This window comes from Acipenser ruthenus, unplaced genomic scaffold (genome assembly GCF_902713425.1).
Source record: "Acipenser ruthenus unplaced genomic scaffold, fAciRut3.2 maternal haplotype, whole genome shotgun sequence".
In the NCBI taxonomy this organism is placed as follows: Eukaryota; Metazoa; Chordata; class Actinopteri; order Acipenseriformes; family Acipenseridae; genus Acipenser; species Acipenser ruthenus.
Window position 1 is genome coordinate 1,145 of NW_026707477.1, and position 24,787 is coordinate 25,931.

The 24,787-nt window shown below is 40.6% G+C and overlaps 18 non-coding genes across 18 annotated transcripts; all 18 read right to left on the reverse strand.

Moving 5' to 3' along the window:
- Positions 1-258: 258 nt before the first annotated feature.
- Positions 259-422, reverse strand: LOC131727371 (U1 spliceosomal RNA). Its single transcript, XR_009322123.1, has one exon. It is a non-coding gene; the product is annotated as a U1 spliceosomal RNA (small nuclear RNA).
- Positions 423-1,315: 893 nt separating this feature from the next.
- On the reverse strand, positions 1,316-1,434 carry LOC131727366 (5S ribosomal RNA). The gene has a single exon (XR_009322118.1). It is a non-coding gene; the product is annotated as a 5S ribosomal RNA (ribosomal RNA).
- Positions 1,435-3,158: 1,724 nt separating this feature from the next.
- Positions 3,159-3,322, reverse strand: LOC131727372 (U1 spliceosomal RNA). Its single transcript, XR_009322124.1, has one exon. It is a non-coding gene; the product is annotated as a U1 spliceosomal RNA (small nuclear RNA).
- Positions 3,323-4,215: 893 nt separating this feature from the next.
- On the reverse strand, positions 4,216-4,334 carry LOC131727378 (5S ribosomal RNA). Its single transcript, XR_009322129.1, has one exon. It is a non-coding gene; the product is annotated as a 5S ribosomal RNA (ribosomal RNA).
- Positions 4,335-6,057: 1,723 nt separating this feature from the next.
- On the reverse strand, positions 6,058-6,221 carry LOC131727373 (U1 spliceosomal RNA). Its single transcript, XR_009322125.1, has one exon. It is a non-coding gene; the product is annotated as a U1 spliceosomal RNA (small nuclear RNA).
- Positions 6,222-7,114: 893 nt separating this feature from the next.
- LOC131727382 (5S ribosomal RNA) lies at positions 7,115-7,233 on the reverse strand. Its single transcript, XR_009322133.1, has one exon. It is a non-coding gene; the product is annotated as a 5S ribosomal RNA (ribosomal RNA).
- Positions 7,234-8,956: 1,723 nt separating this feature from the next.
- Positions 8,957-9,120, reverse strand: LOC131727374 (U1 spliceosomal RNA). Its single transcript, XR_009322126.1, has one exon. It is a non-coding gene; the product is annotated as a U1 spliceosomal RNA (small nuclear RNA).
- Positions 9,121-10,013: 893 nt separating this feature from the next.
- On the reverse strand, positions 10,014-10,132 carry LOC131727383 (5S ribosomal RNA). Its single transcript, XR_009322134.1, has one exon. It is a non-coding gene; the product is annotated as a 5S ribosomal RNA (ribosomal RNA).
- A 1,691-nt stretch (positions 10,133-11,823) lies between these two features.
- On the reverse strand, positions 11,824-11,987 carry LOC131727380 (U1 spliceosomal RNA). Its single transcript, XR_009322131.1, has one exon. It is a non-coding gene; the product is annotated as a U1 spliceosomal RNA (small nuclear RNA).
- An 894-nt stretch (positions 11,988-12,881) lies between these two features.
- On the reverse strand, positions 12,882-13,000 carry LOC131727384 (5S ribosomal RNA). Its single transcript, XR_009322135.1, has one exon. It is a non-coding gene; the product is annotated as a 5S ribosomal RNA (ribosomal RNA).
- A 1,725-nt stretch (positions 13,001-14,725) lies between these two features.
- LOC131727376 (U1 spliceosomal RNA) lies at positions 14,726-14,889 on the reverse strand. The gene has a single exon (XR_009322127.1). It is a non-coding gene; the product is annotated as a U1 spliceosomal RNA (small nuclear RNA).
- Positions 14,890-15,782: 893 nt separating this feature from the next.
- LOC131727367 (5S ribosomal RNA) lies at positions 15,783-15,901 on the reverse strand. Its single transcript, XR_009322119.1, has one exon. It is a non-coding gene; the product is annotated as a 5S ribosomal RNA (ribosomal RNA).
- Positions 15,902-17,627: 1,726 nt separating this feature from the next.
- LOC131727377 (U1 spliceosomal RNA) lies at positions 17,628-17,791 on the reverse strand. The gene has a single exon (XR_009322128.1). It is a non-coding gene; the product is annotated as a U1 spliceosomal RNA (small nuclear RNA).
- An 892-nt stretch (positions 17,792-18,683) lies between these two features.
- LOC131727368 (5S ribosomal RNA) lies at positions 18,684-18,802 on the reverse strand. The gene has a single exon (XR_009322120.1). It is a non-coding gene; the product is annotated as a 5S ribosomal RNA (ribosomal RNA).
- Positions 18,803-20,527: 1,725 nt separating this feature from the next.
- LOC131727379 (U1 spliceosomal RNA) lies at positions 20,528-20,691 on the reverse strand. The gene has a single exon (XR_009322130.1). It is a non-coding gene; the product is annotated as a U1 spliceosomal RNA (small nuclear RNA).
- An 893-nt stretch (positions 20,692-21,584) lies between these two features.
- LOC131727369 (5S ribosomal RNA) lies at positions 21,585-21,703 on the reverse strand. Its single transcript, XR_009322121.1, has one exon. It is a non-coding gene; the product is annotated as a 5S ribosomal RNA (ribosomal RNA).
- Positions 21,704-23,426: 1,723 nt separating this feature from the next.
- Positions 23,427-23,590, reverse strand: LOC131727381 (U1 spliceosomal RNA). The gene has a single exon (XR_009322132.1). It is a non-coding gene; the product is annotated as a U1 spliceosomal RNA (small nuclear RNA).
- Positions 23,591-24,484: 894 nt separating this feature from the next.
- On the reverse strand, positions 24,485-24,603 carry LOC131727370 (5S ribosomal RNA). The gene has a single exon (XR_009322122.1). It is a non-coding gene; the product is annotated as a 5S ribosomal RNA (ribosomal RNA).
- Positions 24,604-24,787: the final 184 nt, after the last annotated feature.

Sequence of the window (24,787 nt, forward strand, 5' to 3'; positions counted from 1 at the left end):
ATAAAAACTTTGATACAGACACTGCTGAGTCTTTACTTTTAGTCTTGTCAATAAAAAATAACGAAACATGGAAATAGATGTGCAGGAACCACGTAGCTATTTATTTGACAGTCAGAAAGCTAAAAACATTGAGCTCCTTTTAAAGAAAACCTGACTCCCTGTGTGACGAAGCCGCCTGCCGGAGAGTTGTTGAACAACTAGTGAGTGAGTTCCTTCCTCCGACGGGTTCGTGTTTGTTTCTGTCTTTGACCATAGTTTCAGGGGAGAGCGCGAACGCAGTCCCCCACTACCAGAAATTATGCAGTCGAGATTCCCGCATTTGGGGAATTCGCAGGGGTCAGCACAGCCGGAGTGCAATGGCCGAGCCTCGCCCTGGGTGAACCACCTTCATGATCATGGTATCTCCCCTGCCAGGTAAGTATGAGTTGTACACATTGCGAGTCGTCACCCGTCCACAAGAGACATTTTTCAAAGAAACGGTGCCTACATCTGCAATTTAAAGAAACACTCTTTTCCTAATATAACATTTTCATTGTTATCATATCGCACTTTCCAGTCTGTTGGGTGTAATGGGTTCCTTCAGTTTTCAGTATAAGTATTTATAAATTGCATTCCCGTAATGCCTCTCGGTATATATTTGCATGCGCCTTTATCATTGGAGGACAAGATGCCAGGATTTACACAGGACGACGTCATTCGTGCAGCAGCATGTGAGATGTTCCGCAAAAGAAGCGACGGGTCTGTATACACGTCTGCGTAAACGAAATAAAAAAAAATGTAACAAATGTACGACTTTCAAAAAGAAAGCAAGCAAAACATTGGTCAAACATTTGTTAAGGTCACACATAATATAAATAAACTCGAACGAATGAACGGGTCACTAAATCCGTTCTTGGTTGATATGCTCGTTTTGTTCTCTTGTTTGGCACAATAATCTAAACACGCAGTTTGTGGCTTTAAAACATGTCTCGTTCTGTTACTATAATAAAAAGTACTTCATCAACTTTTATTTCTTTTTTTAATTAATTAAACTAACCATAACTAGCAAAACTCGTCAGTACTTTTGTCTTAACCCTGTTCACATTTGTTTGTATCGGACCGCTACTGGTAGTTTCGGCTTAGAATATAATACGATAACCCTTTCTGTCCTAACTCAGTTTTCAAAACCAGTAAAGGCTGATACAATACTTGTTCGTGTGTGGAATGGGACAATAAAAAAACAAAAAAAAGAAAACGATGTTTAGACTTACAGCTTCCAGGTTAGTAACATAAATAACAAGGGAAATAGCGCCCCCTGTCAAGCTGCAGAAAGAAAAGCTTACAGCACCTGGTATTCCCAGGCGGTCTCCCATCCAAGTACTAACCAGGCCCGACCTTGCTTAGCTTCCGAGATCAGACGAGATCGGGCGTTCTCAAGGTGGTATGGCCGTAAGCGAACGACAGTCTTGGTTTATCTCTTTCATAGTATTAAGTTAATATCATTCATGCAATGACAGGTTGGGGGAGGGATTTCCAGATCTCTAATTTGTCACAAACGTTAACATTTAAGCAGCTCTGGGCTCCACGTGTGCGGGCCCGTGTGTCCGTGTGTCTGTGTGTGTATATAGCAGCATTAAAAGTGCCATTAGATTCTTGCGAAATTGTATGTTCACAAAGTAGTAGCCACACGTTGGCATTGAAAGTGTTAAGTTCTCAAAGGCATCCATTTTGTATATTACCCTCTTTTAGTTTGAATCTGCAGCAGTGTTGTAATGGATCTCAGCTGTACTACTGAGCTGTGTTGCCGTTGGAGGACTGTATGCCCTGAAACCAATTTGATGTTTATTCTACAAAATAAATCCCCCTTTCAAACAACTCGTGTGGTTCTTTAGGCTGAGCAGTACGGCAAGGGTCCCTCTCCTCCAGTTAGAGACAGCATACATGTGGTTACATGATACATGGATGAAGGCTTATTGTGACCTGTTCGACTCCTCGAGACCATCACTTTCAATTCAAACACAAAATGTCTCGTTTTCAATCGCTCGACAACACCCACAGTACAGAAATGTGCATTAATGATCAACAAAATGAGAATACGTTAAAAAAAAAAAAAAAAAAAGATGTAAAGCTGGTAGATTCGTATCTCAGAGGAACGGGAAATTAAAACAAGGTAAAGGCAATCATCTAAATAAAGCTGAATCAATAACGGATAACGACATAGAACGTCTGTACAGAACTGAAACACTATGTTTTAAAAAAACAACTGTACCGCTGAACCTCGTCTTCTTTAATATTAGCAACTTTGTAACTTTGATACACGTGCCGCTGACTCGTTACTTTGTCTTCTCAAGATGAAACACTTCACAATACATGTACATAAAACACTTTGGTACTTTCTAGAACATTATACGCTCCGAAAGAAAAAACAAAATCTCATTCCCAGTCTGACAGAGCCACCTGCTGGAGATATATAGATAATCGCTAATTGCTTTCAATACCTGTGTTTTTAACTTTGACTATAACATCAGGGGAGAGCGCGAACGCGATTGCAGCCCTGCTTGTAAATCTGCTTGTATGTGGTTTTATGTTGTCTAATTAAAGTGTTTGTCTGCCAAGATATGATTTAAGGGGCTTAGTGGTCAGGTGGTTAAAGAAAAGCTCTTGTTACCGGGAGGTTCCTGGTTCAATCCCAGCTCAGCCACTGGCTCATTGTGTGTGACCCTGTCCCTGAGCAAGTCCCTTAACCTCCTTGTGCTCCTTCCTTCAAATGAGATGTAAAACCCAGGTCCTATTGTAAGTGACTCTGCAGCAGCAGCAGCAGCAGCAGCAGTTGTGATGCACAGTTTATCTGAATAAAAAACATCAACTAAATAAATAAAACTGATAAGCTCGAAAATGATTTCCAATTATTTAAAATAAAAATAAAAACTTTGATACAGACACTGCTGAGTCTTTACTTTTAGTCTTGTCAATAAAAAATAACGAAACATGGAAATAGATGTGCAGGAACCACGTAGCTATTTATTTGACAGTCAGAAAGCTAAAAACATTGAGCTCCTTTTAAAGAAAACCTGACTCCCTGTGTGACGAAGCCGCCTGCCGGAGAGTTGTTGAACAACTAGTGAGTGAGTTCCTTCCTCCGACGGGTTCGTGTTTGTTTCTGTCTTTGACCATAGTTTCAGGGGAGAGCGCGAACGCAGTCCCCCACTACCAGAAATTATGCAGTCGAGATTCCCGCATTTGGGGAATTCGCAGGGGTCAGCACAGCCGGAGTGCAATGGCCGAGCCTCGCCCTGGGTGAACCACCTTCATGATCATGGTATCTCCCCTGCCAGGTAAGTATGAGTTGTACACATTGCGAGTCGTCACCCGTCCACAAGAGACATTTTTCAAAGAAACGGTGCCTACATCTGCAATTTAAAGAAACACTCTTTTCCTAATATAACATTTTCATTGTTATCATATCGCACTTTCCAGTCTGTTGGGTGTAATGGGTTCCTTCAGTTTTCAGTATAAGTATTTATAAATTGCATTCCCGTAATGCCTCTCGGTATATATTTGCATGCGCCTTTATCATTGGAGGACAAGATGCCAGGATTTACACAGGACGACGTCATTCGTGCAGCAGCATGTGAGATGTTCCGCAAAAGAAGCGACGGGTCTGTATACACGTCTGCGTAAACGAAATAAAAAAAAATGTAACAAATGTACGACTTTCAAAAAGAAAGCAAGCAAAACATTGGTCAAACATTTGTTAAGGTCACACATAATATAAATAAACTCGAACGAATGAACGGGTCACTAAATCCGTTCTTGGTTGATATGCTCGTTTTGTTCTCTTGTTTGGCACAATAATCTAAACACGCAGTTTGTGGCTTTAAAACATGTCTCGTTCTGTTACTATAATAAAAAGTACTTCATCAACTTTTATTTCTTTTTTTAATTAATTAAACTAACCATAACTAGCAAAACTCGTCAGTACTTTTGTCTTAACCCTGTTCACATTTGTTTGTATCGGACCGCTACTGGTAGTTTCGGCTTAGAATATAATACGATAACCCTTTCTGTCCTAACTCAGTTTTCAAAACCAGTAAAGGCTGATACAATACTTGTTCGTGTGTGGAATGGGACAATAAAAAAACAAAAAAAAGAAAACGATGTTTAGACTTACAGCTTCCAGGTTAGTAACATAAATAACAAGGGAAATAGCGCCCCCTGTCAAGCTGCAGAAAGAAAAGCTTACAGCACCTGGTATTCCCAGGCGGTCTCCCATCCAAGTACTAACCAGGCCCGACCTTGCTTAGCTTCCGAGATCAGACGAGATCGGGCGTTCTCAAGGTGGTATGGCCGTAAGCGAACGACAGTCTTGGTTTATCTCTTTCATAGTATTAAGTTAATATCATTCATGCAATGACAGGTTGGGGGAGGGATTTCCAGATCTCTAATTTGTCACAAACGTTAACATTTAAGCAGCTCTGGGCTCCACGTGTGCGGGCCCGTGTGTCCGTGTGTCTGTGTGTGTATATAGCAGCATTAAAAGTGCCATTAGATTCTTGCGAAATTGTATGTTCACAAAGTAGTAGCCACACGTTGGCATTGAAAGTGTTAAGTTCTCAAAGGCATCCATTTTGTATATTACCCTCTTTTAGTTTGAATCTGCAGCAGTGTTGTAATGGATCTCAGCTGTACTACTGAGCTGTGTTGCCGTTGGAGGACTGTATGCCCTGAAACCAATTTGATGTTTATTCTACAAAATAAATCCCCCTTTCAAACAACTCGTGTGGTTCTTTAGGCTGAGCAGTACGGCAAGGGTCCCTCTCCTCCAGTTAGAGACAGCATACATGTGGTTACATGATACATGGATGAAGGCTTATTGTGACCTGTTCGACTCCTCGAGACCATCACTTTCAATTCAAACACAAAATGTCTCGTTTTCAATCGCTCGACAACACCCACAGTACAGAAATGTGCATTAATGATCAACAAAATGAGAATACGTTAAAAAAAAAAAAAAAAAAGATGTAAAGCTGGTAGATTCGTATCTCAGAGGAACGGGAAATTAAAACAAGGTAAAGGCAATCATCTAAATAAAGCTGAATCAATAACGGATAACGACATAGAACGTCTGTACAGAACTGAAACACTATGTTTTAAAAAAACAACTGTACCGCTGAACCTCGTCTTCTTTAATATTAGCAACTTTGTAACTTTGATACACGTGCCGCTGACTCGTTACTTTGTCTTCTCAAGATGAAACACTTCACAATACATGTACATAAAACACTTTGGTACTTTCTAGAACATTATACGCTCCGAAAGAAAAAACAAAATCTCATTCCCAGTCTGACAGAGCCACCTGCTGGAGATATATAGATAATCGCTAATTGCTTTCAATACCTGTGTTTTTAACTTTGACTATAACATCAGGGGAGAGCGCGAACGCGATTGCAGCCCTGCTTGTAAATCTGCTTGTATGTGGTTTTATGTTGTCTAATTAAAGTGTTTGTCTGCCAAGATATGATTTAAGGGGCTTAGTGGTCAGGTGGTTAAAGAAAAGCTCTTGTTACCGGGAGGTTCCTGGTTCAATCCCAGCTCAGCCACTGGCTCATTGTGTGTGACCCTGTCCCTGAGCAAGTCCCTTAACCTCCTTGTGCTCCTTCCTTCAAATGAGATGTAAAACCCAGGTCCTATTGTAAGTGACTCTGCAGCAGCAGCAGCAGCAGCAGCAGTTGTGATGCACAGTTTATCTGAATAAAAAACATCAACTAAATAAATAAAACTGATAAGCTCGAAAATGATTTCCAATTATTTAAAATAAAAATAAAAACTTTGATACAGACACTGCTGAGTCTTTACTTTTAGTCTTGTCAATAAAAAATAACGAAACATGGAAATAGATGTGCAGGAACCACGTAGCTATTTATTTGACAGTCAGAAAGCTAAAAACATTGAGCTCCTTTTAAAGAAAACCTGACTCCCTGTGTGACGAAGCCGCCTGCCGGAGAGTTGTTGAACAACTAGTGAGTGAGTTCCTTCCTCCGACGGGTTCGTGTTTGTTTCTGTCTTTGACCATAGTTTCAGGGGAGAGCGCGAACGCAGTCCCCCACTACCAGAAATTATGCAGTCGAGATTCCCGCATTTGGGGAATTCGCAGGGGTCAGCACAGCCGGAGTGCAATGGCCGAGCCTCGCCCTGGGTGAACCACCTTCATGATCATGGTATCTCCCCTGCCAGGTAAGTATGAGTTGTACACATTGCGAGTCGTCACCCGTCCACAAGAGACATTTTTCAAAGAAACGGTGCCTACATCTGCAATTTAAAGAAACACTCTTTTCCTAATATAACATTTTCATTGTTATCATATCGCACTTTCCAGTCTGTTGGGTGTAATGGGTTCCTTCAGTTTTCAGTATAAGTATTTATAAATTGCATTCCCGTAATGCCTCTCGGTATATATTTGCATGCGCCTTTATCATTGGAGGACAAGATGCCAGGATTTACACAGGACGACGTCATTCGTGCAGCAGCATGTGAGATGTTCCGCAAAAGAAGCGACGGGTCTGTATACACGTCTGCGTAAACGAAATAAAAAAAAATGTAACAAATGTACGACTTTCAAAAAGAAAGCAAGCAAAACATTGGTCAAACATTTGTTAAGGTCACACATAATATAAATAAACTCGAACGAATGAACGGGTCACTAAATCCGTTCTTGGTTGATATGCTCGTTTTGTTCTCTTGTTTGGCACAATAATCTAAACACGCAGTTTGTGGCTTTAAAACATGTCTCGTTCTGTTACTATAATAAAAAGTACTTCATCAACTTTTATTTCTTTTTTTAATTAATTAAACTAACCATAACTAGCAAAACTCGTCAGTACTTTTGTCTTAACCCTGTTCACATTTGTTTGTATCGGACCGCTACTGGTAGTTTCGGCTTAGAATATAATACGATAACCCTTTCTGTCCTAACTCAGTTTTCAAAACCAGTAAAGGCTGATACAATACTTGTTCGTGTGTGGAATGGGACAATAAAAAAACAAAAAAAAGAAAACGATGTTTAGACTTACAGCTTCCAGGTTAGTAACATAAATAACAAGGGAAATAGCGCCCCCTGTCAAGCTGCAGAAAGAAAAGCTTACAGCACCTGGTATTCCCAGGCGGTCTCCCATCCAAGTACTAACCAGGCCCGACCTTGCTTAGCTTCCGAGATCAGACGAGATCGGGCGTTCTCAAGGTGGTATGGCCGTAAGCGAACGACAGTCTTGGTTTATCTCTTTCATAGTATTAAGTTAATATCATTCATGCAATGACAGGTTGGGGGAGGGATTTCCAGATCTCTAATTTGTCACAAACGTTAACATTTAAGCAGCTCTGGGCTCCACGTGTGCGGGCCCGTGTGTCCGTGTGTCTGTGTGTGTATATAGCAGCATTAAAAGTGCCATTAGATTCTTGCGAAATTGTATGTTCACAAAGTAGTAGCCACACGTTGGCATTGAAAGTGTTAAGTTCTCAAAGGCATCCATTTTGTATATTACCCTCTTTTAGTTTGAATCTGCAGCAGTGTTGTAATGGATCTCAGCTGTACTACTGAGCTGTGTTGCCGTTGGAGGACTGTATGCCCTGAAACCAATTTGATGTTTATTCTACAAAATAAATCCCCCTTTCAAACAACTCGTGTGGTTCTTTAGGCTGAGCAGTACGGCAAGGGTCCCTCTCCTCCAGTTAGAGACAGCATACATGTGGTTACATGATACATGGATGAAGGCTTATTGTGACCTGTTCGACTCCTCGAGACCATCACTTTCAATTCAAACACAAAATGTCTCGTTTTCAATCGCTCGACAACACCCACAGTACAGAAATGTGCATTAATGATCAACAAAATGAGAATACGTTAAAAAAAAAAAAAAAAAAGATGTAAAGCTGGTAGATTCGTATCTCAGAGGAACGGGAAATTAAAACAAGGTAAAGGCAATCATCTAAATAAAGCTGAATCAATAACGGATAACGACATAGAACGTCTGTACAGAACTGAAACACTATGTTTTAAAAAAACAACTGTACCGCTGAACCTCGTCTTCTTTAATATTAGCAACTTTGTAACTTTGATACACGTGCCGCTGACTCGTTACTTTGTCTTCTCAAGATGAAACACTTCACAATACATGTACATAAAACACTTTGGTACTTTCTAGAACATTATACGCTCCGAAAGAAAAAACAAAATCTCATTCCCAGTCTGACAGAGCCACCTGCTGGAGATATATAGATAATCGCTAATTGCTTTCAATACCTGTGTTTTTAACTTTGACTATAACATCAGGGGAGAGCGCGAACGCGATTGCAGCCCTGCTTGTAAATCTGCTTGTATGTGGTTTTATGTTGTCTAATTAAAGTGTTTGTCTGCCAAGATATGATTTAAGGGGCTTAGTGGTCAGGTGGTTAAAGAAAAGCTCTTGTTACCGGGAGGTTCCTGGTTCAATCCCAGCTCAGCCACTGGCTCATTGTGTGTGACCCTGTCCCTGAGCAAGTCCCTTAACCTCCTTGTGCTCCTTCCTTCAAATGAGATGTAAAACCCAGGTCCTATTGTAAGTGACTCTGCAGCAGCAGCAGCAGCAGCAGCAGTTGTGATGCACAGTTTATCTGAATAAAAAACATCAACTAAATAAATAAAACTGATAAGCTCGAAAATGATTTCCAATTATTTAAAATAAAAATAAAAACTTTGATACAGACACTGCTGAGTCTTTACTTTTAGTCTTGTCAATAAAAAATAACGAAACATGGAAATAGATGTGCAGGAACCACGTAGCTATTTATTTGACAGTCAGAAAGCTAAAAACATTGAGCTCCTTTTAAAGAAAACCTGACTCCCTGTGTGACGAAGCCGCCTGCCGGAGAGTTGTTGAACAACTAGTGAGTGAGTTCCTTCCTCCGACGGGTTCGTGTTTGTTTCTGTCTTTGACCATAGTTTCAGGGGAGAGCGCGAACGCAGTCCCCCACTACCAGAAATTATGCAGTCGAGATTCCCGCATTTGGGGAATTCGCAGGGGTCAGCACAGCCGGAGTGCAATGGCCGAGCCTCGCCCTGGGTGAACCACCTTCATGATCATGGTATCTCCCCTGCCAGGTAAGTATGAGTTGTACACATTGCGAGTCGTCACCCGTCCACAAGAGACATTTTTCAAAGAAACGGTGCCTACATCTGCAATTTAAAGAAACACTCTTTTCCTAATATAACATTTTCATTGTTATCATATCGCACTTTCCAGTCTGTTGGGTGTAATGGGTTCCTTCAGTTTTCAGTATAAGTATTTATAAATTGCATTCCCGTAATGCCTCTCGGTATATATTTGCATGCGCCTTTATCATTGGAGGACAAGATGCCAGGATTTACACAGGACGACGTCATTCGTGCAGCAGCATGTGAGATGTTCCGCAAAAGAAGCGACGGGTCTGTATACACGTCTGCGTAAACGAAATAAAAAAAAATGTAACAAATGTACGACTTTCAAAAAGAAAGCAAGCAAAACATTGGTCAAACATTTGTTAAGGTCACACATAATATAAATAAACTCGAACGAATGAACGGGTCACTAAATCCGTTCTTGGTTGATATGCTCGTTTTGTTCTCTTGTTTGGCACAATAATCTAAACACGCAGTTTGTGGCTTTAAAACATGTCTCGTTCTGTTACTATAATAAAAAGTACTTCATCAACTTTTATTTCTTTTTTTAATTAATTAAACTAACCATAACTAGCAAAACTCGTCAGTACTTTTGTCTTAACCCTGTTCACATTTGTTTGTATCGGACCGCTACTGGTAGTTTCGGCTTAGAATATAATACGATAACCCTTTCTGTCCTAACTCAGTTTTCAAAACCAGTAAAGGCTGATACAATACTTGTTCGTGTGTGGAATGGGACAATAAAAAAACAAAAAAAAGAAAACGATGTTTAGACTTACAGCTTCCAGGTTAGTAACATAAATAACAAGGGAAATAGCGCCCCCTGTCAAGCTGCAGAAAGAAAAGCTTACAGCACCTGGTATTCCCAGGCGGTCTCCCATCCAAGTACTAACCAGGCCCGACCTTGCTTAGCTTCCGAGATCAGACGAGATCGGGCGTTCTCAAGGTGGTATGGCCGTAAGCGAACGACAGTCTTGGTTTATCTCTTTCATAGTATTAAGTTAATATCATTCATGCAATGACAGGTTGGGGGAGGGATTTCCAGATCTCTAATTTGTCACAAACGTTAACATTTAAGCAGCTCTGGGCTCCACGTGTGCGGGCCCGTGTGTCCGTGTGTCTGTGTGTGTATATAGCAGCATTAAAAGTGCCATTAGATTCTTGCGAAATTGTATGTTCACAAAGTAGTAGCCACACGTTGGCATTGAAAGTGTTAAGTTCTCAAAGGCATCCATTTTGTATATTACCCTCTTTTAGTTTGAATCTGCAGCAGTGTTGTAATGGATCTCAGCTGTACTACTGAGCTGTGTTGCCGTTGGAGGACTGTATGCCCTGAAACCAATTTGATGTTTATTCTACAAAATAAATCCCCCTTTCAAACAACTCGTGTGGTTCTTTAGGCTGAGCAGTACGGCAAGGGTCCCTCTCCTCCAGTTAGAGACAGCATACATGTGGTTACATGATACATGGATGAAGGCTTATTGTGACCTGTTCGACTCCTCGAGACCATCACTTTCAATTCAAACACAAAATGTCTCGTTTTCAATCGCTCGACAACACCCACAGTACAGAAATGTGCATTAATGATCAACAAAATGAGAATACGTTAAAAAAAAAAAAAAAAAAGATGTAAAGCTGTATGAACAAGGTAAAGGCAATCATCTAAATAAAGCTGAATCAATAACGGATAACGACATAGAACGTCTGTACAGAACTGAAACACTATGTTTTAAAAAAACAACTGTACCGCTGAACCTCGTCTTCTTTAATATTAGCAACTTTGTAACTTTGATACACGTGCCGCTGACTCGTTACTTTGTCTTCTCAAGATGAAACACTTCACAATACATGTACATAAAACACTTTGGTACTTTCTAGAACATTATACGCTCCGAAAGAAAAAACAAAATCTCATTCCCAGTCTGACAGAGCCACCTGCTGGAGATATATAGATAATCGCTAATTGCTTTCAATACCTGTGTTTTTAACTTTGACTATAACATCAGGGGAGAGCGCGAACGCGATTGCAGCCCTGCTTGTAAATCTGCTTGTATGTGGTTTTATGTTGTCTAATTAAAGTGTTTGTCTGCCAAGATATGATTTAAGGGGCTTAGTGGTCAGGTGGTTAAAGAAAAGCTCTTGTTACCGGGAGGTTCCTGGTTCAATCCCAGCTCAGCCACTGGCTCATTGTGTGTGACCCTGTCCCTGAGCAAGTCCCTTAACCTCCTTGTGCTCCTTCCTTCAAATGAGATGTAAAACCCAGGTCCTATTGTAAGTGACTCTGCAGCAGCAGCAGCAGCAGCAGTTGTGATGCACAGTTTATCTGAATAAAAAACATCAACTAAATAAATAAAACTGATAAGCTCGAAAATGATTTCCAATTATTTAAAATAAAAATAAAAACTTTGATACAGACACTGCTGAGTCTTTACTTTTAGTCTTGTCAATAAAAAATAACGAAACATGGAAATAGATGTGCAGGAACCACGTAGCTATTTATTTGACAGTCAGAAAGCTAAAAACATTGAGCTCCTTTTAAAGAAAACCTGACTCCCTGTGTGACGAAGCCGCCTGCCGGAGAGTTGTTGAACAACTAGTGAGTGAGTTCCTTCCTCCGACGGGTTCGTGTTTGTTTCTGTCTTTGACCATAGTTTCAGGGGAGAGCGCGAACGCAGTCCCCCACTACCAGAAATTATGCAGTCGAGATTCCCGCATTTGGGGAATTCGCAGGGGTCAGCACAGCCGGAGTGCAATGGCCGAGCCTCTCCCTGGGTGAACCACCTTCATGATCATGGTATCTACCCTGCCAGGTAAGTATGAGTTGTACACATTGCGAGTCGTCACCCGTCCACAAGAGACATTTTTCAAAGAAACGGTGCCTACAGCTGCAATTTAAAGAAACACTCTTTTCCTAATATAACATTTTCATTGTTATCATATCGCACTTTCCAGTCTGTTGGGTGTAATGGGTTCCTTCAGTTTTCAGTATAAGTATTTATAAATTGCATTCCCGTAATGCCCCTCGGTATATATTTGCATGCGCCTTTATCATTGGAGGACAAGATGCCAGGATTTACACAGGACGACGTCATTCGTGCAGCAGCATGTGAGATGTTCCGCAAAAGAAGCGACGGGTCTGTATACACGTCTGCGTAAACGAAATAAAAAAAAATGTAACAAATGTACGACTTTCAAAAAGAAAGCAAGCAAAACATTGGTCAAACATTTGTTAAGGTCACACATAATATAAATAAACTCGAACGAATGAACGGGTCACTAAATCCGTTCTTGGTTGATATGCTCGTTTTGTTCTCTTGTTTGGCACAATAATCTAAACACGCAGTTTGTGGCTTTAAAACATGTCTCGTTCTGTTACTATAATAAAAAGTACTTCATCAACTTTTATTTCTTTTTTTAATTAATTAAACTAACCATAACTAGCAAAACTCGTCAGTACTTTTGTCTTAACCCTGTTCACATTTGTTTGTATCGGACCGCTACTGGTAGTTTCGGCTTAGAATATAATACGATAACCCTTTCTGTCCTAACTCAGTTTTCAAAACCAGTAAAGGCTGATACAATACTTGTTCGTGTGTGGAATGGGACAATAAAAAAACAAAAAAAAAGAAAACGATGTTTAGACTTACAGCTTCCAGGTTAGTAACATAAATAACAAGGGAAATAGCGCCCCCTGTCAAGCTGCAGAAAGAAAAGCTTACAGCACCTGGTATTCCCAGGCGGTCTCCCATCCAAGTACTAACCAGGCCCGACCTTGCTTAGCTTCCGAGATCAGACGAGATCGGGCGTTCTCAAGGTGGTATGGCCGTAAGCGAACGACAGTCTTGGTTTATCTCTTTCATAGTATTAAGTTAATATCATTCATGCAATGACAGGTTGGGGGAGGGATTTCCAGATCTCTAATTTGTCACAAACGTTAACATTTAAGCAGCTCTGGGCTCCACGTGTGCGGGCCCGTGTGTCCGTGTGTCTGTGTGTGTATATAGCAGCATTAAAAGTGCCATTAGATTCTTGCGAAATTGTATGTTCACAAAGTAGTAGCCACACGTTGGCATTGAAAGTGTTAAGTTCTCAAAGGCATCCATTTTGTATATTACCCTCTTTTAGTTTGAATCTGCAGCAGTGTTGTAATGGATCTCAGCTGTACTACTGAGCTGTGTTGCCGTTGGAGGACTGTATGCCCTGAAACCAATTTGATGTTTATTCTACAAAATAAATCCCCCTTTCAAACAACTCGTGTGGTTCTTTAGGCTGAGCAGTACGGCAAGGGTCCCTCTCCTCCAGTTAGAGACAGCATACATGTGGTTACATGATACATGGATGAAGGCTTATTGTGACCTGTTCGACTCCTCGAGACCATCACTTTCAATTCAAACACAAAATGTCTCGTTTTCAATCGCTCGACAACACCCACAGTACAGAAATGTGCATTAATGATCAACAAAATGAGAATACGTTAAAAAAAAAAAAAAAAAAAAGATGTAAAGCTGGTAGATTCGTATCTCAGAGGAACGGGAAATTAAAACAAGGTAAAGGCAATCATCTAAATAAAGCTGAATCAATAACGGATAACGACATAGAACGTCTGTACAGAACTGAAACACTATGTTTTAAAAAAACAACTGTACCGCTGAACCTCGTCTTCTTTAATATTAGCAACTTTGTAACTTTGATACACGTGCCGCTGACTCGTTACTTTGTCTTCTCAAGATGAAACACTTCACAATACATGTACATAAAACACTTTGGTACTTTCTAGAACATTATACGCTCCGAAAGAAAAAACAAAATCTCATTCCCAGTCTGACAGAGCCACCTGCTGGAGATATATAGATAATCGCTAATTGCTTTCAATACCTGTGTTTTTAACTTTGACTATAACATCAGGGGAGAGCGCGAACGCGATTGCAGCCCTGCTTGTAAATCTGCTTGTATGTGGTTTTATGTTGTCTAATTAAAGTGTTTGTCTGCCAAGATATGATTTAAGGGGCTTAGTGGTCAGGTGGTTAAAGAAAAGCTCTTGTTACCGGGAGGTTCCTGGTTCAATCCCAGCTCAGCCACTGGCTCATTGTGTGTGACCCTGTCCCTGAGCAAGTCCCTTAACCTCCTTGTGCTCCTTCCTTCAAATGAGATGTAAAACCCAGGTCCTATTGTAAGTGACTCTGCAGCAGCAGCAGCAGCAGCAGCAGTTGTGATGCACAGTTTATCTGAATAAAAAACATCAACTAAATAAATAAAACTGATAAGCTCGAAAATGATTTCCAATTATTTAAAATAAAAATAAAAACTTTGATACAGACACTGCTGAGTCTTTACTTTTAGTCTTGTCAATAAAAAATAACGAAACATGGAAATAGATGTGCAGGAACCACGTAGCTATTTATTTGACAGTCAGAAAGCTAAAAACATTGAGCTCCTTTTAAAGAAAACCTGACTCCCTGTGTGACGAAGCCGCCTGCCGGAGAGTTGTTGAACAACTAGTGAGTGAGTTCCTTCCTCCGACGGGTTCGTGTTTGTTTCTGTCTTTGACCATAGTTTCAGGGGAGAGCGCGAACGCAGTCCCCCACTACCAGAAATTATGCAGTCGAGATTCCCGCATTTGGGGAATTCGCAGGGGTCAGCACAGCCGGAGTGCAATGGCCGAGCCTCGCCCTGGGTGAACCACCTTCATGATCATGGTATCTCCCCTGCCAGGTAAGTATGAGTTGAACACATTGCGAGTGGTCACCCGTCCACAAGAGACATTTTTCAAAGAAACGGTGCCTACATCTGCAATTTAAAGAAACACTCTTTTCCTAATATAACATTTTCATTGTTATCATATCGCACTTTCCAGTCTGTTGGGTGTAATGGGTTCCTTCAGTTTTCAGTATAAGTATTTATAAATTGCATTCCCGTAATGCCTCTCGGTATATATTTGCATGCGCCTTTATCATTGGAGGACAAGATGCCAGGATTTACACAGGACGACGTCATTCGTGCAGCAGCATGTGAGATGTTCCGCAAAAGAAGCGACGGGTCTGTATACACGTCTGCGTAAACGAAATAAAAAAAAATGTAACAAATGTACGACTTTCAAAAAGAAAGCAAGCAAAACATTGGTCAAACATTTGTTAAGGTCACACATAATATAAATAAACTCGAACGAATGAACGGGTCACTAAATCCGTTCTTGGTTGATATGCTCGTTTTGTTCTCTTGTTTGGCACAATAATCTAAACACGCAGTTTGTGGCTTTAAAACATGTCTCGTTCTGTTACTATAATAAAAAGTACTTCATCAACTTTTATTTCTTTTTTTAATTAATTAAACTAACCATAACTAGCAAAACTCGTCAGTACTTTTGTCTTAACCCTGTTCACATTTGTTTGTATCGGACCGCTACTGGTAGTTTCGGCTTAGAATATAATACGATAACCCTTTCTGTCCTAACTCAGTTTTCAAAACCAGTAAAGGCTGATACAATACTTGTTCGTGTGTGGAATGGGACAATAAAAAAACAAAAAAAAGAAAACGATGTTTAGACTTACAGCTTCCAGGTTAGTAACATAAATAACAAGGGAAATAGCGCCCCCTGTCAAGCTGCAGAAAGAAAAGCTTACAGCACCTGGTATTCCCAGGCGGTCTCCCATCCAAGTACTAACCAGGCCCGACCTTGCTTAGCTTCCGAGATCAGACGAGATCGGGCGTTCTCAAGGTGGTATGGCCGTAAGCGAACGACAGTCTTGGTTTATCTCTTTCATAGTATTAAGTTAATATCATTCATGCAATGACAGGTTGGGGGAGGGATTTCCAGATCTCTAATTTGTCACAAACGTTAACATTTAAGCAGCTCTGGGCTCCACGTGTGCGGGCCCGTGTGTCCGTGTGTCTGTGTGTGTATATAGCAGCATTAAAAGTGCCATTAGATTCTTGCGAAATTGTATGTTCACAAAGTAGTAGCCACACGTTGGCATTGAAAGTGTTAAGTTCTCAAAGGCATCCATTTTGTATATTACCCTCTTTTAGTTTGAATCTGCAGCAGTGTTGTAATGGATCTCAGCTGTACTACTGAGCTGTGTTGCCGTTGGAGGACTGTATGCCCTGAAACCAATTTGATGTTTATTCTACAAAATAAATCCCCCTTTCAAACAACTCGTGTGGTTCTTTAGGCTGAGCAGTACGGCAAGGGTCCCTCTCCTCCAGTTAGAGACAGCATACATGTGGTTACATGATACATGGATGAAGGCTTATTGTGACCTGTTCGACTCCTCGAGACCATCACTTTCAATTCAAACACAAAATGTCTCGTTTTCAATCGCTCGACAACACCCACAGTACAGAAATGTGCATTAATGATCAACAAAATGAGAATACGTTAAAAAAAAAAAAAAAAAAAAAGATGTAAAGCTGGTAGATTCGTATCTCAGAGGAACGGGAAATTAAAACAAGGTAAAGGCAATCATCTAAATAAAGCTGAATCAATAACGGATAACGACATAGAACGTCTGTACAGAACTGAAACACTATGTTTTAAAAAAACAACTGTACCGCTGAACCTCGTCTTCTTTAATATTAGCAACTTTGTAACTTTGATACACGTGCCGCTGACTCGTTACTTTGTCTTCTCAAGATGAAACACTTCACAATACATGTACATAAAACACTTTGGTACTTTCTAGAACATTATACGCTCCGAAAGAAAAAACAAAATCTCATTCCCAGTCTGACAGAGCCACCTGCTGGAGATATATAGATAATCGCTAATTGCTTTCAATACCTGTGTTTTTAACTTTGACTATAACATCAGGGGAGAGCGCGAACGCGATTGCAGCCCTGCTTGTAAATCTGCTTGTATGTGGTTTTATGTTGTCTAATTAAAGTGTTTGTCTGCCAAGATATGATTTAAGGGGCTTAGTGGTCAGGTGGTTAAAGAAAAGCTCTTGTTACCGGGAGGTTCCTGGTTCAATCCCAGCTCAGCCACTGGCTCATTGTGTGTGACCCTGTCCCTGAGCAAGTCCCTTAACCTCCTTGTGCTCCTTCCTTCAAATGAGATGTAAAACCCAGGTCCTATTGTAAGTGACTCTGCAGCAGCAGCAGCAGCAGCAGCAGTTGTGATGCACAGTTTATCTGAATAAAAAACATCAACTAAATAAATAAAACTGATAAGCTCGAAAATGATTTCCAATTATTTAAAATAAAAATAAAAACTTTGATACAGACACTGCTGAGTCTTTACTTTTAGTCTTGTCAATAAAAAATAACGAAACATGGAAATAGATGTGCAGGAACCACGTAGCTATTTATTTGACAGTCAGAAAGCTAAAAACATTGAGCTCCTTTTAAAGAAAACCTGACTCCCTGTGTGACGAAGCCGCCTGCCGGAGAGTTGTTGAACAACTAGTGAGTGAGTTCCTTCCTCCGACGGGTTCGTGTTTGTTTCTGTCTTTGACCATAGTTTCAGGGGAGAGCGCGAACGCAGTCCCCCACTACCAGAAATTATGCAGTCGAGATTCCCGCATTTGGGGAATTCGCAGGGGTCAGCACAGCCGGAGTGCAATGGCCGAGCCTCGCCCTGGGTGAACCACCTTCATGATCATGGTATCTCCCCTGCCAGGTAAGTATGAGTTGTACACATTGCGAGTCGTCACCCGTCCACAAGAGACATTTTTCAAAGAAACGGTGCCTACATCTGCAATTAAAGAAACACTCTTTTCCTAATATAACATTTTCATTGTTATCATATCGCACTTTCCAGTCTGTTGGGTGTAATGGGTTCCTTCAGTTTTCAGTATAAGTATTTATAAATTGCATTCCCGTAATGCCTCTCGGTATATATTTGCATGCGCCTTTATCATTGGAGGACAAGATGCCAGGATTTACACAGGACGACGTCATTCGTGCAGCAGCATGTGAGATGTTCCGCAAAAGAAGCGACGGGTCTGTATACACGTCTGCGTAAACGAAATAAAAAAAAATGTAACAAATGTACGACTTTCAAAAAGAAAGCAAGCAAAACATTGGTCAAACATTTGTTAAGGTCACACATAATATAAATAAACTCGAACGAATGAACGGGTCACTAAATCCGTTCTTGATTGATATGCTCGTTTTGTTCTCTTGTTTGGCACAATAATCTAAACACGCAGTTTGTGGCTTTAAAACATGTCTCGTTCTGTTACTATAATAAAAAGTACTTCATCAACTTTTATTTCTTTTTTTAATTAATTAAACTAACCATAACTAGCAAAACTCGTCAGTACTTTTGTCTTAACCCTGTTCACATTTGTTTGTATCGGACCGCTACTGGTAGTTTCGGCTTAGAATATAATACGATAACCCTTTCTGTCCTAACTCAGTTTTCAAAACCAGTAAAGGCTGATACAATACTTGTTCGTGTGTGGAATGGGACAATAAAAAAACAAAAAAAAGAAAACGATGTTTAGACTTACAGCTTCCAGGTTAGTAACATAAATAACAAGGGAAATAGCGCCCCCTGTCAAGCTGCAGAAAGAAAAGCTTACAGCACCTGGTATTCCCAGGCGGTCTCCCATCCAAGTACTAACCAGGCCCGACCTTGCTTAGCTTCCGAGATCAGACGAGATCGGGCGTTCTCAAGGTGGTATGGCCGTAAGCGAACGACAGTCTTGGTTTATCTCTTTCATAGTATTAAGTTAATATCATTCATGCAATGACAGGTTGGGGGAGGGATTTCCAGATCTCTAATTTGTCACAAACGTTAACATTTAAGCAGCTCTGGGCTCCACGTGTGCGGGCCCGTGTGTCCGTGTGTCTGTGTGTGTATATAGCAGCATTAAAAGTGCCATTAGATTCTTGCGAAATTGTATGTTCACAAAGTAGTAGCCACACGTTGGCATTGAAAGTGTTAAGTTCTCAAAGGCATCCATTTTGTATATTACCCTCTTTTAGTTTGAATCTGCAGCAGTGTTGTAATGGATCTCAGCTGTACTACTGAGCTGTGTTGCCGTTGGAGGACTGTATGCCCTGAAACCAATTTGATGTTTATTCTACAAAATAAATCCCCCTTTCAAACAACTCGTGTGGTTCTTTAGGCTGAGCAGTACGGCAAGGGTCCCTCTCCTCCAGTTAGAGACAGCATACATGTGGTTACATGATACATGGATGAAGGCTTATTGTGACCTGTTCGACTCCTCGAGACCATCACTTTCAATTCAAACACAAAATGTCTCGTTTTCAATCGCTCGACAACACCCACAGTACAGAAATGTGCATTAATGATCAACAAAATGAGAATACGTTAAAAAAAAAAAAAAAAAAAAGATGTAAAGCTGGTAGATTCGTATCTCAGAGGAACGGGAAATTAAAACAAGGTAAAGGCAATCATCTAAATAAAGCTGAATCAATAACGGATAACGACATAGAACGTCTGTACAGAACTGAAACACTATGTTTTAAAAAAACAACTGTACCGCTGAACCTCGTCTTCTTTAATATTAGCAACTTTGTAACTTTGATACACGTGCCGCTGACTCGTTACTTTGTCTTCTCAAGATGAAACACTTCACAATACATGTACATAAAACACTTTGGTACTTTCTAGAACATTATACGCTCCGAAAGAAAAAACAAAATCTCATTCCCAGTCTGACAGAGCCACCTGCTGGAGATATATAGATAATCGCTAATTGCTTTCAATACCTGTGTTTTTAACTTTGACTATAACATCAGGGGAGAGCGCGAACGCGATTGCAGCCCTGCTTGTAAATCTGCTTGTATGTGGTTTTATGTTGTCTAATTAAAGTGTTTGTCTGCCAAGATATGATTTAAGGGGCTTAGTGGTCAGGTGGTTAAAGAAAAGCTCTTGTTACCGGGAGGTTCCTGGTTCAATCCCAGCTCAGCCACTGGCTCATTGTGTGTGACCCTGTCCCTGAGCAAGTCCCTTAACCTCCTTGTGCTCCTTCCTTCAAATGAGATGTAAAACCCAGGTCCTATTGTAAGTGACTCTGCAGCAGCAGCAGCAGCAGCAGCAGTTGTGATGCACAGTTTATCTGAATAAAAAACATCAACTAAATAAATAAAACTGATAAGCTCGAAAATGATTTCCAATTATTTAAAATAAAAATAAAAACTTTGATACAGACACTGCTGAGTCTTTACTTTTAGTCTTGTCAATAAAAAATAACGAAACATGGAAATAGATGTGCAGGAACCACGTAGCTATTTATTTGACAGTCAGAAAGCTAAAAACATTGAGCTCCTTTTAAAGAAAACCTGACTCCCTGTGTGACGAAGCCGCCTGCCGGAGAGTTGTTGAACAACTAGTGAGTGAGTTCCTTCCTCCGACGGGTTCGTGTTTGTTTCTGTCTTTGACCATAGTTTCAGGGGAGAGCGCGAACGCAGTCCCCCACTACCAGAAATTATGCAGTCGAGATTCCCGCATTTGGGGAATTCGCAGGGGTCAGCACAGCCGGAGTGCAATGGCCGAGCCTCGCCCTGGGTGAACCACCTTCATGATCATGGTATCTCCCCTGCCAGGTAAGTATGAGTTGTACACATTGCGAGTCGTCACCCGTCCACAAGAGACATTTTTCAAAGAAACGGTGCCTACATCTGCAATTTAAAGAAACACTCTTTTCCTAATATAACATTTTCATTGTTATCATATCGCACTTTCCAGTCTGTTGGGTGTAATGGGTTCCTTCAGTTTTCAGTATAAGTATTTATAAATTGCATTCCCGTAATGCCTCTCGGTATATATTTGCATGCGCCTTTATCATTGGAGGACAAGATGCCAGGATTTACACAGGACGACGTCATTCGTGCAGCAGCATGTGAGATGTTCCGCAAAAGAAGCGACGGGTCTGTATACACGTCTGCGTAAACGAAATAAAAAAAAATGTAACAAATGTACGACTTTCAAAAAGAAAGCAAGCAAAACATTGGTCAAACATTTGTTAAGGTCACACATAATATAAATAAACTCGAACGAATGAACGGGTCACTAAATCCGTTCTTGGTTGATATGCTCGTTTTGTTCTCTTGTTTGGCACAATAATCTAAACACGCAGTTTGTGGCTTTAAAACATGTCTCGTTCTGTTACTATAATAAAAAGTACTTCATCAACTTTTATTTCTTTTTTTAATTAATTAAACTAACCATAACTAGCAAAACTCGTCAGTACTTTTGTCTTAACCCTGTTCACATTTGTTTGTATCGGACCGCTACTGGTAGTTTCGGCTTAGAATATAATACGATAACCCTTTCTGTCCTAACTCAGTTTTCAAAACCAGTAAAGGCTGATACAATACTTGTTCGTGTGTGGAATGGGACAATAAAAAAACAAAAAAAAGAAAACGATGTTTAGACTTACAGCTTCCAGGTTAGTAACATAAATAACAAGGGAAATAGCGCCCCCTGTCAAGCTGCAGAAAGAAAAGCTTACAGCACCTGGTATTCCCAGGCGGTCTCCCATCCAAGTACTAACCAGGCCCGACCTTGCTTAGCTTCCGAGATCAGACGAGATCGGGCGTTCTCAAGGTGGTATGGCCGTAAGCGAACGACAGTCTTGGTTTATCTCTTTCATAGTATTAAGTTAATATCATTCATGCAATGACAGGTTGGGGGAGGGATTTCCAGATCTCTAATTTGTCACAAACGTTAACATTTAAGCAGCTCTGGGCTCCACGTGTGCGGGCCCGTGTGTCCGTGTGTCTGTGTGTGTATATAGCAGCATTAAAAGTGCCATTAGATTCTTGCGAAATTGTATGTTCACAAAGTAGTAGCCACACGTTGGCATTGAAAGTGTTAAGTTCTCAAAGGCATCCATTTTGTATATTACCCTCTTTTAGTTTGAATCTGCAGCAGTGTTGTAATGGATCTCAGCTGTACTACTGAGCTGTGTTGCCGTTGGAGGACTGTATGCCCTGAAACCAATTTGATGTTTATTCTACAAAATAAATCCCCCTTTCAAACAACTCGTGTGGTTCTTTAGGCTGAGCAGTACGGCAAGGGTCCCTCTCCTCCAGTTAGAGACAGCATACATGTGGTTACATGATACATGGATGAAGGCTTATTGTGACCTGTTCGACTCCTCGAGACCATCACTTTCAATTCAAACACAAAATGTCTCGTTTTCAATCGCTCGACAACACCCACAGTACAGAAATGTGCATTAATGATCAACAAAATGAGAATACGTTAAAAAAAAAAAAAAAAAAGATGTAAAGCTGGTAGATTCGTATCTCAGAGGAACGGGAAATTAAAACAAGGTAAAGGCAATCATCTAAATAAAGCTGAATCAATAACGGATAACGACATAGAACGTCTGTACAGAACTGAAACACTATGTTTTAAAAAAACAACTGTACCGCTGAACCTCGTCTTCTTTAATATTAGCAACTTTGTAACTTTGATACACGTGCCGCTGACTCGTTACTTTGTCTTCTCAAGATGAAACACTTCACAATACATGTACATAAAACACTTTGGTACTTTCTAGAACATTATACGCTCCGAAAGAAAAAACAAAATCTCATTCCCAGTCTGACAGAGCCACCTGCTGGAGATATATAGATAATCGCTAATTGCTTTCAATACCTGTGTTTTTAACTTTGACTATAACATCAGGGGAGAGCGCGAACGCGATTGCAGCCCTGCTTGTAAATCTGCTTGTATGTGGTTTTATGTTGTCTAATTAAAGTGTTTGTCTGCCAAGATATGATTTAAGGGGCTTAGTGGTCAGGTGGTTAAAGAAAAGCTCTTGTTACCGGGAGGTTCCTGGTTCAATCCCAGCTCAGCCACTGGCTCATTGTGTGTGACCCTGTCCCTGAGCAAGTCCCTTAACCTCCTTGTGCTCCTTCCTTCAAATGAGATGTAAAACCCAGGTCCTATTGTAAGTGACTCTGCAGCAGCAGCAGCAGCAGCAGCAGTTGTGATGCACAGTTTATCTGAATAAAAAACATCAACTAAATAAATAAAACTGATAAGCTCGAAAATGATTTCCAATTATTTAAAATAAAAATAAAAACTTTGATACAGACACTGCTGAGTCTTTACTTTTAGTCTTGTCAATAAAAAATAACGAAACATGGAAATAGATGTGCAGGAACCACGTAGCTATTTATTTGACAGTCAGAAAGCTAAAAACATTGAGCTCCTTTTAAAGAAAACCTGACTCCCTGTGTGACGAAGCCGCCTGCCGGAGAGTTGTTGAACAACTAGTGAGTGAGTTCCTTCCTCCGACGGGTTCGTGTTTGTTTCTGTCTTTGACCATAGTTTCAGGGGAGAGCGCGAACGCAGTCCCCCACTACCAGAAATTATGCAGTCGAGATTCCCGCATTTGGGGAATTCGCAGGGGTCAGCACAGCCGGAGTGCAATGGCCGAGCCTCTCCCTGGGTGAACCACCTTCATGATCATGGTATCTACCCTGCCAGGTAAGTATGAGTTGTACACATTGCGAGTCGTCACCCGTCCACAAGAGACATTTTTCAAAGAAACGGTGCCTACAGCTGCAATTTAAAGAAACACTCTTTTCCTAATATAACATTTTCATTGTTATCATATCGCACTTTCCAGTCTGTTGGGTGTAATGGGTTCCTTCAGTTTTCAGTATAAGTATTTATAAATTGCATTCCCGTAATGCCCCTCGGTATATATTTGCATGCGCCTTTATCATTGGAGGACAAGATGCCAGGATTTACACAGGACGACGTCATTCGTGCAGCAGCATGTGAGATGTTCCGCAAAAGAAGCGACGGGTCTGTATACACGTCTGCGTAAACGAAATAAAAAAAAATGTAACAAATGTACGACTTTCAAAAAGAAAGCAAGCAAAACATTGGTCAAACATTTGTTAAGGTCACACATAATATAAATAAACTCGAACGAATGAACGGGTCACTAAATCCGTTCTTGGTTGATATGCTCGTTTTGTTCTCTTGTTTGGCACAATAATCTAAACACGCAGTTTGTGGCTTTAAAACATGTCTCGTTCTGTTACTATAATAAAAAGTACTTCATCAACTTTTATTTCTTTTTTTAATTAATTAAACTAACCATAACTAGCAAAACTCGTCAGTACTTTTGTCTTAACCCTGTTCACATTTGTTTGTATCGGACCGCTACTGGTAGTTTCGGCTTAGAATATAATACGATAACCCTTTCTGTCCTAACTCAGTTTTCAAAACCAGTAAAGGCTGATACAATACTTGTTCGTGTGTGGAATGGGACAATAAAAAAACAAAAAAAAAGAAAACGATGTTTAGACTTACAGCTTCCAGGTTAGTAACATAAATAACAAGGGAAATAGCGCCCCCTGTCAAGCTGCAGAAAGAAAAGCTTACAGCACCTGGTATTCCCAGGCGGTCTCCCATCCAAGTACTAACCAGGCCCGACCTTGCTTAGCTTCCGAGATCAGACGAGATCGGGCGTTCTCAAGGTGGTATGGCCGTAAGCGAACGACAGTCTTGGTTTATCTCTTTCATAGTATTAAGTTAATATCATTCATGCAATGACAGGTTGGGGGAGGGATTTCCAGATCTCTAATTTGTCACAAACGTTAACATTTAAGCAGCTCTGGGCTCCACGTGTGCGGGCCCGTGTGTCCGTGTGTCTGTGTGTGTATATAGCAGCATTAAAA